The sequence below is a fragment of the Equus quagga genome, chromosome 15 (assembly GCF_021613505.1).
Source record: "Equus quagga isolate Etosha38 chromosome 15, UCLA_HA_Equagga_1.0, whole genome shotgun sequence".
In the NCBI taxonomy this organism is placed as follows: Eukaryota; Metazoa; Chordata; class Mammalia; order Perissodactyla; family Equidae; genus Equus; species Equus quagga.
In genome coordinates this window covers 39,036,181-39,049,690 of record NC_060281.1, presented here as the reverse complement: position 1 = coordinate 39,049,690, position 13,510 = coordinate 39,036,181, and the positions used below count along the sequence as shown (strand labels likewise).

General features: G+C 44.1%; 1 pseudogene; it reads left to right on the top strand.

Annotated features, from left to right (window-relative positions):
- The first annotated feature begins 1,259 nt into the window (after window positions 1-1,259).
- On the top strand, window positions 1,260-12,957 carry LOC124227086 (butyrophilin subfamily 3 member A3-like; annotated as a pseudogene).
- The last annotated feature ends 553 nt before the right edge of the window (window positions 12,958-13,510 follow it).

The window sequence follows — 13,510 nt, the reverse complement described above, 5'->3', positions numbered from 1 at the left end:
TGTCTTGGGAGACCACAGACCACAGGCAAGACCAGTTCGTCCCAAAGATATCTTATAGAAATAGCCTTCACAGCCTATTCAGAGTCTAATCTCAGAGAGCAAAGAATCCTGTGGGCAGAGTAGAAACGAGTACATGTGAAAACATCACAGACTAGTTGCTCCAAGTAACTCAGGGTGGGTTTGGAAGCATTTAACTGTTTTTTCAAATTGTTTTTTCCCCTTTTGCTATGTTATGAAGATACAATCACCAACCACCCTGAACCAGACCAAGCCTCACCACAAGATCTATGCCTATGACCTTTGTCTTATTTTTAATGCTGAGATCTCTCCAGGGGGAGCTTAGGCCTTATTACCATCCCTGAAGTGTATGTGGAAGCTTGTTTTCCAACTGAGCCTGTGCAAGCAAATACCCACCTCTCTCTTTTGAATATTTGTTCACCATCTGAAATAAAAGGTCCCTGCTTCTCTTTGTTTGGGGGATGCCATGATTCTGGAAATGATTCCTCATGGTCTGCTATTTGCTACAAATACACCTTACTTTGTGAGACAACTACTTCTGGGGAAGAGTCTGATTTAACTTGCCAGGAGGGAACCCCCTTTGGTTCCAGTGACAAAAATACAAAAGTAGCACAAATAAGGCACAGAGGGTGAAAGAGCTGCTCAGCAACACTCCAAATATGGAAATTCTGAAAAAGATAAGACACGTCCATCAGTCCCTGGCAGCACTGCCTCTGGAAAGCTGAAAATTAGATGATTTGCTCATGAATCTGAGACTTGAGTTTAAGAGGTGCTGAAAAGGTGGAGTGAATCTGGTTTTCTTTCCATTCATACTTCCATTTAGCTCTGTTGTAAAAGATGTCCTGCTCCATGTGCCCACCTTCATGCACACAGATGTCAGCAAATGGCCACAGAAACATCTTAATTAATATACCTCTTCCTCTCTTCAGACATTAAAATCGTGTAAATTTTCTGCTTTGTTCTGCTGATAATCTATTATGGTATAAAAGACATAAAACAGGTGTAGATAATGAAATCCTGATTACACACAAACATACACGTGAATGATTCAAATAGGTAGACACAGAGAGACACAAACAGTGAGGGGATTAGGGCTGGAATTTTTCTTCATCTGTACAGTCCGATACAGTTTCAGTTTTCATTCTATGTTCCTCACTATTGTCTGCCCAGCAACTGATGAGAAACACCTCTCTGAGCCAATCAAAACTAATTCTTCCAAAGAGGGACTCTGTTACTGTTTCTCACAGTGAGAAGCCTTTCTTTCTCTTCCCTTTCTTCCAGAGGAGCATGTTAACTATAATGCAGAATTATTAATTCCCTTCATTCCGTGGGCTGTGATTTTCAGATGGGAATGCCATAGGGTAAGTGGGGGAAATTGGTAAAAGCCAGGGCCACAGGCCCTGGAAGGACAGAGGCTAAAATGCTGAGAGTGAGTGCAGGGAAGTCCTCACCAAGAGAAAGGGGGTTGGTGCTTGTCTGTGTGGTGAGGAGATGGGGGTGTGGGCAGGAGGCAGTGCAAAATGTAGGGACCTGCACTGGGAAATTTGGTGGGAGAGAGACAACCTGAATGAAGAAATTTGCCAACTACGTTTTCTTAGGAACTTACTGTGGTCAGAAAGGAAAAATAGACTCTTAGAATCTCTCTTGGTCATCTCTGGGAATGTATTTTTAAGAGATTTTAAAACAAGATGTGTCCTAAAGATTTATATGTAAAGATGTTCCTTACAGAATTATTTGTAATATAGAAAACTCCTAACCAACCTCCATATACAACATACGTATGCATATATAACTGTTGGAGGATGGCTAAATGACACAGTGTCCAATCATGAAGGGATTTCCATAAAGTCATTAGCTCTTTTAAAAAAGAGCATTTTATTTGTAATTGTATAATTTTAATAAAGAGCTTTTATTTGTAATTGTAACAAAACTTAATCCACTTTGGATATCTAAATTGTATCTACATTTTGCTATTGTAGATTTTACTTTGATGAACAGCCTTCAACATAAATCATTGTGTTAACACCTTATTTTCCCACTTTAAGAGTAATTCCTACAAGAGGAATTTCTGGGTCAAAGGATGAAACATTTCCAAGGTACTTGGTATTTATATACAGCCAAAATACTTCCAGAAACATTTGCATTCTTATGATATGAAGTATATGATTACCATTACATATTATTTAACTTTTGTTATTTTACATTTTTCTCCGTTATAAATAGATTTATAATTAGGACCAAAAAGCAATAAATATCCTAAAAAATAAAGTGTATTACCCACTCTGAGGACAACAGAGTAATTGTACCTGTAATAATAATAGTACTCTTGTCCTCTCTCTAGCAGCATAGACAACAATTTGAAGAGGACAGGATGTACTCAAAGGCAATATTTTGTCTGGGGTTCCATCCAGGTTTCAGACCAGGGTCTGAAGGAGTGCCAGCTGCACAGACTTCTGTTCCCTTGTTCCCCGGGAAGTTCCCAGATTTGCAGGTACCATGACTGGGGACCTCATGCTGGTTTGTTTTGGAGGAGTTGTTATTTTCTGAAAAAGTAATATGTTACAGTCACTATAATTATTTGTAACACTTATTAATTGTTCACTAGCTTTGAGATTTAGAAGTGGTGGGTTCAGCCTCTGACTGACTCCAGAGCCTCCACCAAGGAGTCTCATTGGATCTTGACCAGAGTCTTATGGAGTCCTGATTTGAACTTAGTGACGGCCATGGGTTGAGGCTTAGAGGAGTCCACAGTGTTGCTCCAGAGAAGGGCACACCCTCAAGTCATTTGTCAGCATCCCGTTCCACCTGACGTCTTCAGGGAAGGAGAGGATACATGATGGGAGAAAACCAGGGAGAAGGGAGGGACTATGTTCGAAGATCTCATTCCTGTCTCTGAGTGATCCACCTCGGCCTACTCTCAGGCTCTCCACTATCTAGGGATGCAGCCAAGTCTGGGGATGTTAGGATGGAAGCCAAGCTAGAACTCCAGCTAGAATCCAGCCTTGCCAGCTGGAAAGGGCTCCACACTTCCCTTATCACAAATGTTCACAGTGATGCCACAGACCATGCCTGAAAGATGGTAGAGGTGCTTTCTGAGCCAAGATACAGTTGGTAGCACTGGGCAGGGTGTGGGGAGTTACAGGGGCCCTGCCTCTGAGCTATGAGAACCCCAGCACTTCATAGAGGTATGACTTTGTTGGGCTGCTGTATGCTCCTGGCCTGACATATTTGCCTTTTCTTTGCAAATGCCAGCTCTTATATCTCTGCTTCATATTTCTCTAGCAGTGGAAAGAATAAGACCAGGGAACTTATCCATTGCTGGTGAGCCCAGAGGCCATCAGTTAAGGAACACCTGGGGAAAGGGAAGACAGGAAATGAATAATTTCCTTCTCAGAGATATTTCTTCTCCAAAGAACAATTGTGGAAAGAGTTCACTAAGGCACACTGAGTAGTAACACTCTTACATGCATATCCAGGACATACTTGCTCCTTGAAACCACTTCATTGAAAAATAGGAATAAATACATTAATATAGGCAAGTCACAGTGGCAGCATATGACGCTGCGCACTGCTCCCTAAGCCAGACCAAAACAGCATGTCATTATAACAGCAGACACTTGTCTTCGCAAGACTCCACCTCCCCTCCTGTTGGATGACAACCATTTAATCTGATCATTTTAACCTATTTAAAATGCTAGGGAGTATTAATGGGTTAATATATTACCCCTCATCCATTCACTCATTCAGTAAATATTATTGAGAGTCTCATGTGAACCACTCACTGTTCTACAGGGTTGTTACACATCAGGAAACAAAATTGATCAATATCCTTTCATGTGGAGCTTCCATTCCAGCAGGTGGAAACAGATAGCAAACACATGATATGTTAGATTATAAAAATTCAATGGGGAAAAGAGAGCAGGCTCAGGGGGATGGGAGCAGTTTGCCATAATCCTGTGGTCAGAGAAGGTCTCAGAGGAACCAATTTTAGATGAAAGAGTTGAAGGAGGTGAGGGAGTGAGTTTTGTGGATATCTGAGGGAAGAGGGTTCCAGGTAGAGGGAAGAGTGAGGGCCGAGGTCCTCTGTCCTGGTCAATTCACGCACCAGCAAGAAGGGCAGTGTGGCTGGAACAGACAAGGATAGTAGGGGAGATGAAGTGAGAGATGCAAGTCCTGGAGGGCCATGCTGGCCATTGTGAGGACTTCAGCATCTACTCTGAGTGAAACGGGAGTTATGGAAGGTGCTGAGCAGAGCACTGACATGATGTGACTCAAAGAATGTTCTGGCTGTTGTTTTAAGCATAGACTGTATGGGACGCAAGTGGAATCAGGGGACCCAGAGAGGAGGGTCCTGCATTAATCAGAGTGTGATGGTGGAGGCTTAGACCTGGATGTAGCAGGGGAAGTGTGGGAAAGTGGAAGGATTCTGAACATATTTGGACAGTACAGCCAAGGATTTCCTGATGGATTAGGGATAATATATGTAAATTCAACCCTACATACGTAACATTTATATGTTAAATGTATGTACACTTAACATTCCATGTTTTCATGGATGATTTTCATGTTGAGCTCAAAGGTTAAGAGACTCCCAAGCAGACATTTTGGCAGAGGAGGATCTTGAGTCACCACACTAGTGACTGTGTGTTTCACCCTGAGTCGACCCTGGGGAGGTGGAGGTTTGATGTGGAATTTGTCATCTTCCAAGTCATAGTTTTTGCCTGACTCTCTCTGGCATTTCTCTGCAGCACAGATGAAAATGGCAAGTTCCCTAGACATCCCTCTGCTCGACCTCCTTGTCTGCCTCCTCCTGGTCCAGCTGCTTACCCCTTGCTCAGGTAGGGAGCATTCTACTTGTATGTTTCTGAAGCAGACAATTACCTATTAGTGCCCAGTCAGAACCTCAGACAACTTCTCGTACCTGGAAGTCCCATCCAAAACAGAAGGTGTGCATGTCATTAAGACAAATTATACTTCTGTTAGGATCCTGTTTTTCTCTGAGTTTTTTGTACCTCACCCTCTCTACCTGAGGCCCACCTCCCTTACCCTCATGGTCCAAGTATCTCTGATGGAGTTTCTCCTTTTAATGACCAGCTCAGTTTGCTGTGATTGGACCCCCTGAACCCATCCTGGCCATGGTGGGTGAAGACGTTGATCTGTCCTGTCACGTGTCCCCCAAGATGAGCGCAGAGAGCATGGAGCTCTTGTGGGTGAGACCCAACCTTAGGGAGGTAGTATATGAGTATGCAAATGGAAAGGAAATAGAAGACCAACAGATGGCAGAGTATCGAGGGAGAACTTCGATTTTAAGAGATGGCATCACTGAAGGGACATCTACTCTCCGAATTTACAACGTCAGACCCTCTGACACTGGAAACTACCTGTGTTATTTCCAAGGCGACAACTTCTATGAAAAAGCCATGGTGGAGCTGGAGGTTGCAGGTGAGCCTCCAGGTTTTGTTCTGAGCTCGTTCCTCTGTGGTTCTGAGGGGGGCAGATGAATATTTCATGCTCCAAATCCACCTCAGAGCATCCTGACTAGTCACTAGTATCTGCCTCCACTGCCTTCCCTCTTTGTTTCTCTGAAGCCCTCGGGAAAGACACAGTGCTTCCTCTAGGAAGAATCACTCCTGTACTCTAACTTATCAAGTAAAAAGTCTGCCATGCTGGCCACCAGGTCCTAAACAGGGAAGTGGAAGGTTGGGGACTGGAAGAATAGAAAATATCTCCTTAGTGATGGCACACATTTGTTTGGGTTCACTTGTGTTCTAGATAGCTTCTGTGGTCCCTCCAGGTGCATGCTCCTATGGGTCATGATTGTGGTTTGGACAGTGTTCATGATTTTCTCTATGTTCAAACACAATTGCTGAATGATCTTGTCTTTGTCTTGACCCATCATAGTGACAAAGTGCTCTTATCTGATGTTGATGTTCCATGAAACTGCTTATGTTCAACACGAGAACACAGAGTGCAGGTCAATGTCCAGATGTCGAGGGTTGCACTTCTCTTTCTCAGGGCACTCTCTTGCCCTATAGTTTCTGACTGGGTTTGGTCAATGGGAACCATAGCAGAAGATGGAAGGAGGGAGAGAGGAGAGAGAGGTCAAGGTACTTATTCCCCTGGCTTTCTCCCCACAGGACCACATCTAGCTGGCTGCATTCCTTTCCCAAAGATCATAGCTCCTCTTAAGAAAGCCCTCTCTGCTGGACTCTCTTCTTGTAGGTCTTCAGGACAGCTTCCTCTCCACCTCTGTTTGTGTCCAGGGGTGGGTGGTAACAGCTCCACTGTTCCTGGCCCTGGAGCATTGCTCCATCCTGTGTAGTTTTCCCCTCACCAGCACCATGCATTTGTAAACAGCTCCTTAATGAAACCCCTCCAAAATTATCTAATGAGAATGCACCATCCAATTTGTTTTGGGGCTGTAATTGATACAGTAGGCTCAGAAAAAGTCAGACTCATTTATCTTTCCACAGAGCTGGGTTCTGACCCTCACATTGAAATGAAGGGTTATGAGGATGGAGGGATCCATCTGGAGTGCATGTCTACTGGCTGGTATCCTCAGCCCCAAATACAGTGGAGAGATGCCAAGGGAGAGGACATGCCAGCTGTGGTAGCACCTTTGACAACAGATGGAGATGGCCTGTATGCAGTGGCAGCATCTGTGATCGTGAAAGGCAGCTCTGGTGAAGGACTTTCCTGTATCATCAGAAATCCCCTTCTCAGCCAGGAAAAGACCTCCAGGATTTCCATTGCAGGTCAGTACTCTGCTTAGCCTCAGATATACTGTGCTGAGCTGTGGCTACTAAGAGAAGGAGGATGTGTGATTCTCCATTGATGACTTGGGTCTCTGAAATGAATATAAGGCACAGAGCAGGGATCCAGAGCCTCCTTCTAACTCTGGGGATGTTTCATTTCCCCATAAAGCTGTTTATGTCACAAATTCTTCATGAATATTTCCTGTGTGCCAGGAACTATGACAGGAAGTGGGAATTGGGGGGGAAAGGTAAAGATCAGACCCTTAAGCAAACAAATGACAAAATGGGGAAAACTATGTGCCCCTAACATCTTAGAAAAAGAGCTAATCTGCTTAAAATATAAAACAAGCCTGTAGAAAAATGAACAAAGTTCACAGAAAAGGAAATAATACTTGAGACGATGTCCAATCTCACCCAATAGACAAATGTGTACTAAAACATTTTCCAGGGGCTGGCCCAGTGGCATAGTGGTTAAGCTCATGCACTCTGCTTTGGTGGCCCTGGATCCCCAGGTTCAGACCCTGGGCACAGAGCTACACACCCCTCATCAAGCCATGCTGTGGCAGCATCCCACACACAAAACAGAGGAAGATTGGCACAGATGTTAGCTCAGAGACAATCTTCCTCACCAAAAAAAAGAAGGAACAAACATTTTCCACTTGAAACATTGGAAAAACATAAAAAAAAAAACTGAGGTGGCAGATCATACATTCTGATGGCAGGATTGTCAGGAGACAGTCACTCTTAGATGTTTGTCGATATATTTTTGGTCTAAATTAGCCAACTTCTACTGGGGGCAATGTAGCAGAATTTATCCAAACTACTTATTTATTGATCCAAAAATCCTACTTCTGGAAATTTATCTGACAGACAGACTTGAATTTGTATGAAATGACACATGTAAAACTTTATTTCTTACAGTATTAATTATAATAGTAAAAAATTAGAAACTACGCAAATGTCCATCACCAGGGAACTTCTATGCAATGGAATATTGCACAGCTGTGAAAGAAAACACAGACATTATTTCTGTATTAATTTTGCAGGATCTCCAAGATGAACAGAAAAAGCCAGATGCAGAGCAGTTTGTATAGAATGCTATCTTAGGTGTAAAAGAGAAAAAATAAAAATATATTTGTATTTTTAAAACTTAATACACACTCACGTAGCACTGACTATGTGTCAGGCATTTTATGAGCATTATTTTAATCTTTTAACCTTATGAATTAGGTACTGTTGTCACCCCATGTTACAGATTAAGACACCAGGAACAAACCAGTTAAGTAATTAGTCCAAGATCACACTGCCAGTCAAGCGGAGGAAGCGGAATTTGAACGCAGGCCCTCAAGCTCCAAAGTTCATATTCTTAACCACCATATTAAGCTGATTAATGAGAGGCTAATAAGTGCGGGAGATGGAGGAGGGAGTGGATGGGAGACTAGACAACTTTTTATATTTCTTTAGTATTTTCACCATGTAAATGTAACCTATTGAAAAATTAAATTAGAAAAAATGATATAGTTTTCATGTTCAACTAACTCATATTCACATGTGTGAAGCAGACAGTTCAAAGCAAGTAACAGCATTATGTTATTGTAAGAGTTTACTGACTTCTTACCCAAAGTTCCCTGAGACTTTAGGAGGAGAAGGATCATTTAATGGCATGAGATCAGCCCTGTGATCCCTGCCCTGGAGGTGAGAAGCTAAAGCTCCATTCCTTTGCAGATCCCTTCTTCTGGAGGGCCAGGCCCTGGATAGCAGCCTTCACTGGGACCCTGCCTGTCTTGCTGCTGCTTCTCGCAGGGACTGGTTACACCCTCTGGCTACAGAAGAAGAAGAAAGAGGCTCTATTCCAGGAGAAAGAGGCTCTATTCCAGGAGACAAAGGCTCTATTCCAGGAGAGAGAGGCTCTATTCCAGGAGAGAGAGGCTCTATCCCGGGAGAACAAGGCTCTATCCCAGGAGAGAGAGGCTCTATTCCAGGAGACAGAGGCTCTATCCCGGGAGACAGAGGCTCTATCCCGGGAGAACAAGGCTCTATCCCAGGAGAGAGAGAGAGAGAGAGTGAAAAAAGAAACAGCAGTGGCAGAAAAGGAACAGGAACAAAGTGCAAGAGGTATCTGACCAGGGAGGGAACCTAAGGCCCTGGCTTAGGGGAGGGAGCCCAAGAACATCACCCCCTCCCCACCCCACATACCCACTTCTGCTCTGGGTCATTAGTAAGGTTTATGTTCCAGAGGTTCTCTCCACTTCAACACCATAACAGTATATTTTTTTCCTGCTTATTTTCCAGAGAAGCTCCTGCATGAATTCAGTAAGTTCCAATTCCCCAGGGCCCCACACATGTCTTGGTACCCCTGCCGTAAGTGTCTTAATGACGCTTCACATTTCTTCTGTTGCAGAGAAGAGAGAGTTCCTGCTGATGGCTGGTGAGTGGCTCTGACACTTTCTCTGAATTCCCATCTAACACTGTCTACTGGGATATGTCCGAGCCTTTCTGCTTGCCTCTAAAACTGTCCAGGGCTGAGAAATATCCCTGACCCACTTAAGGAAGAGAAGAAAGAAGGGTGGCTGATCAGAGGGAAGCACAGGGAAGTCTTGTTTTTTTAACGGAGAAAAGAGCCTCAGTCTCTCTCCAGGAGGGCCCACAGACTCTTCAGTCCAGCAGGCACCTCAGAATATCCAGGGTGTACAGGAAAGGAAAAAAAGAGGATGGAGATGGAACTCTCTAGATGAAGTGCCTTCCCTATGCTGGGAACCTCCCTAGTTGCTTTACATAATCTATAGGTTGCTAAGAAGAAAATAAAGAATGTAAGATTTAAAAGAATGAGAAAATCAGAGAAGAAAGAGAGAGAAAAGTGCATTTTAAAAAAGCAATGGCCACAGTGGCTCAGTTCTCATAGGTTTATTGGAACTGCTTTTAAAAAAAATAGTATCTGAAATTTCTTCATTAAGTTGCCCAACTTAATGAAGTAGGTAGGACATAATACAGCTTAAGATAGATGGATTCTCGTGCACATACACAGTCACATGTACACACAGCGACACCTATGCCCGTGAATGGGAGTGTAGATACATACAAAATAGATTCGTCAAGCTTCAGCTGGGAAAGCACTAACATGATGCCTGTGGTATTATCAGCATGCAATTGATGTTCTCAGATCTGATATTTAGGAGGAGAGGAGAAAATTGAACAGGCAAAGGAAAAAGGTAGGAAGGGTGGGGATGTGAGTCAAAATGAATGAGTAGATGGATGTAAAAGAACAGAAAGGAAACAACTCAGAAATGACATTGTTCAGGTAACATCTCTACCTTTCTTCATTGTAGGTAGAGAGAAGTCTCAGGCCTATGCTGGTGAGTGAACATGAAGTTCTCTGAGTTTCATGGAAAATGTACACTAAGCATGTAAACCATTTCTCTGCTGTGTGACTCATTGGCATTTCCAGTAGGAATGATCAGATCTAGTCCAGAGGCTCCTTTTCTATGGGGAATACCAACACCGCTTTTCTGGAGCCACAGAAGACCTTCCAGATACAGTGTCTGGCTGTTTTCAGCTACCCCTCACCCTGCTGGCACACATGCTCACACCCAAGCGAAGGCTGGTCATATCACCTGCAGCCCCCAGCATGATGGAGGGAAGGAAGTGCACCATTTTTGAGATGTTGTATGGCTGATCTGGCAAAGCTATAGAGGAAGGAAACTGGACATTGCAAGAGACAAGAAAATGAGGGAGAAAAGGCTTAGTGAGGAGAAGGGTTGGGGGAAGAACAGAAATAGTGCCCTTTCTTTATCTATGTCTCCTGCCTTTCAGAATGGAAGATGGCCCTCTTCCAACCTGGTAAGAGAATCCCTGTGTGTTCCCTAGGACAACAACCTGAGGGACCATAATCTCCCTTTTTCTTCTCCAACTCTTGAGATTCTGGGAGGAAAAGTCCTCATGACTGGGAGAGTTCCACGTGGGTGACTTGAGGTCCTGGTCTCAAAGGTGTGCTCATCTCCAGGGCCTTCCTGCTGAAAGCCCAGAGAACCAGGGAAGATTGCTCCCCTGGGCTCCGCCAATCTTCATGAGAAGGGAGAGGCATAGAGGGTAGACTTAGGGAAGGAGAGGCAGAGTGAAGTAATACTGCAGGGAGAGTAAGGATGTGGAATGACCAAGGAGAGAAGGCAATGCACAAAGATCTTTGCTTTTCCCAAGCTTCTCATGCCACCTCCTGCTGCTGTGTGTCCCCAAGTTACTTAATGTTTCTGTACTTTAGTTTCTTAATTTTTAAGTGGTGATCATAATTCTTACTATGTGAGAGTTGAGGTAAAGACTAAATGAGGTAATTAATGCGTATTGGTCAAAAACCAACAAGAAAGACATGGCATGTTCAAACTGGGTGGTTGAAGAAAGTTTAGAAGAGGAATTCTTTACGAAGCTGGGATTGGGGTTAAGGGAAACCAACAAGATAGTATGAAGTGCCCCAGGGCTCACAATACCGGGGAGCTGTCACCACCCCTAGGCTTGAGGGAAAAGGGAGAGGGAGCAGTTACTGGAGCCCAAGGAAGCTGTAGCTCAAGGCCAGGGCTGCCTGAGAGGAGTCATGCCTTTGTGAGAGCATCACCATCTGTGTTGGTAGGGAGGAAGTGGAGGAAATAAATGCCGTGCCTCTCTTTTCTTTCTCCTCACAGTCTTCATCTAGTACCTCCCATTGGCCAAACCCAACAGGTAAACAGAGGCAAGGGAGCCTAGTGATGTTGTTCATAAAGGACAGATTCCTGGGGCCCAGAAGAGGGTAGAGAAAGGAAAAGAATGCATCTGGGAGCACAGAAAGCCCCCAACGTGGCCTCTAGCACAGAAAAGGCATGGAGCTATTATAACATCAGGCACTTCCTCCATGCCTGGCCCTGGGCTACTATAAAACATGTATTGTCTTTCTTCTACCCTACTTATTATTATTTTTATCCCCATTTTTCAGTTAAGGAAATTGAGGCTCAAAGATATTGTATAGCTTGAGACTATGGAGAAAAGAGACAGCATAAAAAGAAAAGTCATTCAGCTCATGAGTGATAGAGCAAAGACTGAAATGTAAATCTATGTGAGTACAAACAACACATGGGCATAGTCATTTTGGGGAGGAAAGTAAGAAAAAGATGGAAGGAGGGAGCCAGATGGAGATGTCAGTTTAGGCAGCACTCTTTCCCACTGAGCTAGGACGCCTGGGCCTTTCTTTGCTGTTGCTGAGAGGGTCACATTCAGCACAGTCTGGGGACATCTGGCTCTGCACTTAGACCTCCCCAGTCACACCCAGGTCTTGAAGGCTGAGGCTCTGAGGTCTGGGAACAGTGACTGACCTCATTGCCCATTCCCAAACTTTCTGCAGTGGATGTGATTCTGGATCCCGACACAGTAAACCCCAACCTCCTTATTTCTGAAGATCAGAAGAGCCTGAAGTGGGCAGTCAAGGAACAGAATCTACCAGACAATTCGAAGAGATTTGATATGCATAACTGTGTGCTTGGTTGCAAGAGCTTCATGTCAGGGAGACATTTCTGGGAGGTGGAGGTGGGTTTCAGGAAAGGGTGGTATGTCGGGGTGTGTAGGGAGAACGTGGAGAAGAAAAAACAGGTTTCTATGGCACCCAAGAATGGATTCTGGATTATAGGGCTGTCATATTGGAATGAATATCAGGTTCTCACTGACCCTGGGATCGAACTTGAAATTCTCAGTCCTCCTCAAAGAGTGGGGATTTTCCTGGACTATGAGACTGGTGAGGTCTCATTCTACGATGCCATGGACGGATCTCATATTTACACCTTCCCACACACCTCATTCTCCGGGCCTCTGTGCCCTATTTTCAGACTTCTCGGATGGGATGACACCCCCTTGACCATTTGCCCAGCACCGACATGAGTAGGGAGTTCCCCTGTCACTGACTTAAGGTCTGACCTTTCCCTGGAGACCCCAGTGACCCCGGGCCCTACTGATGGGATTGGGGACCCTCAGGCTGAAGTAACATCCTTGCTTCCCCCTGCCCAGCCTGGAGCTGAGGCCCTCCTCCTTAACAGAAACACATCACAACAATAAAATACTAAATGCACACACTGTGTGAAGCACTTCACTAATATAAATTCCTTATTCCATATGACAGTAGAGTTTGAAGCCACTTTATTGTCTCCTTTATATAGATAAGGAAATGGGGGTACAGAAAATTGAATTAATTTTCTAAAGTTGACTCAGCAAGTGAACGACAGCAGGAATTTGAACAACAATAACTGACATTTACAGAGAACTTAACACATACTGGGTGCTGTGCTAAATGCTTTAAGTGAATTTCACTCATTTAATCCTCACAACAACCCCATGAAGTAGTCTCATTTCAAGAGTATGGAAACTGAGGCAGGGTCAAGTTAAGTAACTTACATAATTCATACAGAAAGCTGTGTTGCTGGTAGAGATTAGGCCCTTCTCCCACCCCACCACCAAGCCTGTTCTTCCTTCCTAGCCCTATTGCCCTCATGATGAGGGAAACATGTTCAGCCCTGAGGATCACTTTCAATGACACCCCATGTTAAGGATCACTGTAGGTGACTACAGAGGCCACACCCCACTTGGTTCCTTCAAGGTCGATTGTCAGAGCCATAGGTCCAGCACTTCACTGGATTGTCTGAAGAGTGACGTGGTCCAGAGAATGAATTCACAGGGACTGCATCATACAGGATGTGAAGAGACTAGAGGCCAAACTCTTAACTAATAAT